Below are 5,604 nucleotides of genomic sequence, written 5' to 3'. Positions count from 1 at the left end.
GTTTCTTTGTGTGTATTTGTTCCATTTGTTTTATCCAACAGTATTTATTTTGAATATATTGAATTATAATGAACAGAGATGGTACTTTTTCAATCATACCTTTAAAGTGTAGTCTGTCTTTATTCTGTGAAGACAACCTTGATTAACATTTAAGATACATGGAGAATCCTGTACTGCAAAAAAATACTACTTAGAAGTATAGAAGTACATTTTCATAAAACATGACTTGTAGCTAAGAAATTAATGAGAAAGAAATGAAACTTCAGAAGAAATAAAATGCAGTATAAATGAGTACATTGGTTTAATTTTAAATCAGCAACTAAGACTGAGAATATATTTACATATATAGTAGTTCACATTTTCCAAGTAATGAAGGTTATCAGTTATCAGATTTTTTTTATTTTCTCCAAGTTTTTTCAATGTTTTTTCATGTTTTTATCTATTTGCATATTATTCAAAAAAGAAAATAAAAATGCATCTAAATTTTGTATTATATATTCTTGATGAGCTAAATTTAGAACACCTGTTAATTTTCAACCACATAATTACTTGTTTATTTTTGAGATTCTCCCATATTTCTTCTAAATTAATTGAACTGCAATAATTTTCTTTTCCACCAATAGTGTAGAAAATACTTTTCTCTATATTCTTGACAATATTGTTTTCTTTTACTATTAATAATACTTATTTTAACAAATGTGAGATTATATCAAATTTTGGTCCAATATACATTGTCTTGATGATGACAAAAAGGATATCTGATATTTTTTATGTATCTGTTGTTCATTTCTTTCTCTACTTTGTAGAAGTATCTGTACAGATATTTTTTCCATACTTTAATTAGGTTATTTACATTCATATTAATGAGTAGACTAATGTTTTTAGATATGCATTTTAATTAATTATTTTATATTGCTCCCTCTTTCTATCCCCCCTACCAGAGTTCCTCCACCATGTTCCTTCCCCTTTACCTCTGAGAGGCTGCCCCACCACCCCCAGCCAGGCATCTCTCCTCCCTGGAGCATCAAATCTCTAGAAGATTAGTCACAACCTCTCTGTGGCCAGACAAGGTAATCCTCTGCTACATATGTGATGGGGTGGAGGGGCTCAGAACAGCCTTTGAATGCTCTTTGTTTGGTGGCTTAGTCTCTGGGAGCTCCCATGGATATAGGTTAGTTTACATTGTTAATCTTCCTATGGGTTGCCTTTCCCTTCAGTTCCTTCAATTCTTCTCCTACATCTTCCATAGGAATCCTCAACCTTAGTCCAATGGTTGGCTGTAAGTATCTTTATCTTTAACAAAGAAGCCAAAACCATATAGTAAAAAACAAACAAACAAACAAACAAGCAATTCATCTGACTGGAGGTCTGTTTGTAGAAGAATCCACAAAGATCAAGTCAAAATGGATCAAGGACTTGAATATAAAACCACTAAATCTAATAGGAAAGAAAGTACAAAATAACCTCGAATGGATTAGCACAAGGGAAATTTTTGTATATTTTAATGTTAACTTATTATCAAAATACAGTTTACATAGGACAGACTGAAAAGAGAAGACAGAGAGTTTGATGGGAGAATGGAAGGGTGGTAAAGAAGTAATTGTGTTTTAAGTAAAATATATTTTTAAATTTAAGCATATGGTTTTCATGTACTTTCTCACTGTATATGGTATCCCTTTATTGTGTTTACTTCCTTTGCTGTATTGGAAAATTTTAGTTTGGCAAAATTTCATTTAACTTTTTATTTTGATGCCTATGTTATCAGTTTAACATTTCAATTATATTACAAATATCTTTACATGCAACTTGTCTGATACATTTAATGTTCACTTTGAAACATGCAAAATGGATCAAGGACAGAGCAGTGCATACATGATTTGTATGCTTATTAAAAATATAAAGGATTTGGTTTGTTAAGTTTATAATTAAAATTAAAGGATATTGAAGATAATGAACCATCTAATAAATTTTAGTGAATTAATGAAATAGTCAAAAATCCTACACAGACTTTGAGGAAGAAAATAGCATCAAGAAGATCCATGAAATATCAGGTATCCTGGCTTCTATTGTAGTAGGTTTTTATAAATTCTTTCTTGTGAGTTATTTCTAACTACACTTCTTCCTCTACCCTGTTTTTCTGTCACCTACTGCATTTCAGCTTTCCTTCTTTATTATTTTTCTTTTCTTTACTTTCTTTGAAATGTTCTCTATGGTCCATTTCCAGTTTTATAAATTCTAGTTCTCCATTTAAGTATACATATCTAAATATTCCGGGATCACAACCAATTGTGAGAGAGAACATACAGTGTTCTTGGTCTGCATTACCTCACTCATAATAATTACATTCATGCTCATCCATTTGCATGTGACTTTCATAATTTTATGTTCACATCTGAATATAGCAGAACTGAACATAGATTATCAGACATTTTTGTAGTAGGATATAGCGTTCCTTGGGAATATGCAATGTGTTATTACAAGGTCCTATGACAGATCTCTTTCTAGATTCCACTTTGAAAGTTAATCTCTTTGTACATAAACAGTAAATTAAGGACAAAAGACTTATAGACAACTTGGATAATTCTTGAAAGGGTTTGGTTCAGTGAACTTAGAATAAATATATTAGAAAATATAAATAAACATATTGTTAAAATATTAAATTTGATAATTTTTGTAAAATGTAAGGGCAAGGGCAGTATTAAGAACACACAGTATTTGAGAGTTTGGTATAGAGTGAAAAGGATAGATGGGAAATATGTAATTAATTAAAAGTAAAATAAAGGGGTAATTGTTTATGTCAGTTCCATGGATCTAAGAGAAAATTAGTGCTTCAGTGTCTGAAAATATACTTGGGATATTATAAAAAAAGTTGATGCCTAACTTAAAAAAATGCCTTGAATAGGCATATATCACATTCACTTGTGAAAGTGTTAAGAAAAATACATAATTATCCCAATGTGAATAATTTCTTAGGATTATTAAATGAATTTTTGAATAAAGAATTGAAAATAAGATTAGAGAAAAGTTCATTTGGATGTTCACTATAGTTTTGATATGAGGCAAAACATTGAGTAACACAGAATATGATGAATGTTTATGGAACATTGTCAGTGAGGAGTATTGTTATGGAAGCTCCATGCTGTAATTCATTATGAAATGACTGTGCATATATTCATGTTTGTGAAATTCATAGTGGAAGTTAAGTACATATCATGTTAAGTTCCTTTGTAAAAAATTCAGAAACACGTATAGAGAATAGTTATCATACACCAGACTCACTGATTTCTATATCTATTGAAATTCTTTTTGTTTAGCTCTGTACAATTTTTTATTAGATATTTTCTTACATTTCAAATGTTATCTCCTTTCCTGGTTTTCACTCCGAAAAAAACTCCTATTTCTTACCTTGTCCCCCTGATCACCAACCTAGCCACTCCAGATTTCTGTCCCTGGCATTCCCCTACACTGGGGCATAGAACCTTTACGGGACCAGGGGCCTCTTCTCCCATTGTTGACTGACAAGGCAATTCTCTGCTACATATGCACCTGGAAACATGAGTTCCACCGTGTGTACTCTTTTGTTGGTGCTATATTCCCTGTGAGCTCTGGGGTTACTGATTAGTTCATGTTGTTGTTCCTCCTATGGGGCTGCAAACCCCTTCAGCTCCTTGGGTCCTTTCTCTAGCTCCTTCATTGGGGACCCTATGCTCAGTCCAATGGATGACTGTGAGTCTCCACTTCTGTATTAGCTGGGCACTGGCAGAGCCTCTCAGGAGACAGCTATATCAGGCTACTGTCAGCCAGCATTTGCTGGCATCCACAGTAGTGTCTAGAATTGGTGATTGTATATGCCCAGGTCAGGCAGTCTCTGGATTGTCCTTCCTTCAGTCTCTGTTCCATACTTTGTCTCTTCAACTCCTTTCATGGTTATTTTGCTCCCTCTTTTAAGAAGGATCAAAGAAGCCACGCTTTGGTATTTCTTTTTCTTGAGTTTCTTGTGATTTGTGGATTTTATCTTGGTTACACAGAGCATCTGGACTAATATTCACTTATCAGTGAGTGCATACCACGTGTGTTCTTTTGGAACTGAGTTAACTTATTAAGTATGCTATTCTCCAGATCCATCCATCTTCCTAAGAATTTTATAAATTCATTGTTTTTAATAGCTGAGCAGTACTTTATTGTGTAATTGTATCACATCTTCTGGATCCATTCCTCTGTTGAGGGACATCTGGAATTTTTCCAGCTTCTTGCTAATATAAATAAGGCTACTATGAATATAGTGGAGCATGTGTCCTTATTACATGTTGGACCATCTTCTGTGTATATGCCCAGGAGTGGTGTTGCTGTTTCCTCAGGTAGTGCTATGTCCAATTTTCTGAGGAACTGCCAACCTGTTTTCCAGAGTGGTTGTATCAGCTTGCAATCCCACCAACAATGAAGGATTGTTCCTCTTTCTCCACATCCTTGCCAGGATCTGCTGTCACCTGAGTTTTTGATCCTAACCATTCTGACTGGTATGATATAGAATCTCAGGTTTGTTTTGATTTGCATTTCCGGCATGACTAAGGATGTTGAGCATTTCTTTTGGTGTTTCTCAGCCATTCAGTATTCATCAGTTGAGAATTCTTTATTTAGCTCTGTACCCTATTTTTAATAGGGTTATTTGGTTCTCTGGAGTCTAACTTCTTGAGTTCTTTGTATATATTGGATATTTGCTCTCTATCAGATGTAAGATGGGTAAATATCTTTTCCCAATCTGTTGGATGCCATTTTGTCTTTTTAACAGTGCCCTTTGCTGTACAGAAGCTTTGCAATTTTATGTGGTCCCATTTGTCAATTCTTGATCTTAGAGCATAAGCTAGAGGTGTTCTGTTCAGGAAGCTTTCCCTTGTGCCCATGTGCTCCAGACTCCTCCCCATTTTCTTTTCTATTAATTTCAGTGTATCTGGTTTTATGTGGAGGTCCTTTATCCACTTGGACTTGAGCTTTCTACAAGGAGATAAGAATGGGTCATTTTGAAATTTTCTACATGCTAACCACCAGTTGAGCCAGATGACCTTCAAAGCAGACCCAATACCAATACTCCTCAAACTATTCCACAAAATTTTTTAAAAGAAAATTCAGGGCAAAATGTTTTATATTTACTTTTAGGAAATTATTACCATATAGTGGCCTATAGGAATCTTCAGATTCTTTGAAGCATTATCTTCAAGGCTTCACTCATGTTGGACTTTGACTTCATCAGTATCTTTCAGGACCAAATTAGGAACTGTCAAATGTGGGCAAGTCATAGAAGTATTTATATTTTGTTATTTTTTTGTCCCTTGTGAAATTTGTGCCTTTATTTTTCTTTCTGTCATATAACGTTAAAGTACTGTTTGTCTTGATTTGAGTTCTTCACCTAACTTTTAATTTGATAATTCTGGAAAGTCACAACTAACTCTAGTTTAACTTAGGAAGGGATGGGCTTTAGTAAATCTGACCCAGGCAATCTCTGCTACATGGGTATGTATTCTTACACATAAAAGTAGTTGATGTACCACAATTTCTGTATCCACTCCTCTGTTGAGGGACATATGGGTTGTTTCCAGGTTCTGGCTA

General features: G+C 33.9%; 1 long non-coding RNA gene across 1 annotated transcript in view; it reads left to right on the top strand.

Annotated features, from left to right (window-relative positions):
- Positions 1-972: 972 nt before the first annotated feature.
- Positions 973-5,604, top strand: part of LOC116098185 — a 15,386-nt gene continuing 10,754 nt past the window's right edge. Inside the window, exon 1 of the long non-coding RNA XR_004121733.1 lies at positions 973-1,070. This is a non-coding gene — a long non-coding RNA (uncharacterized LOC116098185). The remainder of the gene's footprint in view (positions 1,071-5,604) is intronic.

This window comes from Mastomys coucha, unplaced genomic scaffold (assembly GCF_008632895.1).
Source record: "Mastomys coucha isolate ucsf_1 unplaced genomic scaffold, UCSF_Mcou_1 pScaffold20, whole genome shotgun sequence".
In the NCBI taxonomy this organism is placed as follows: domain Eukaryota; kingdom Metazoa; phylum Chordata; class Mammalia; order Rodentia; family Muridae; genus Mastomys; species Mastomys coucha.
This window is presented reverse-complemented; position numbering and strand designations above follow the sequence as displayed.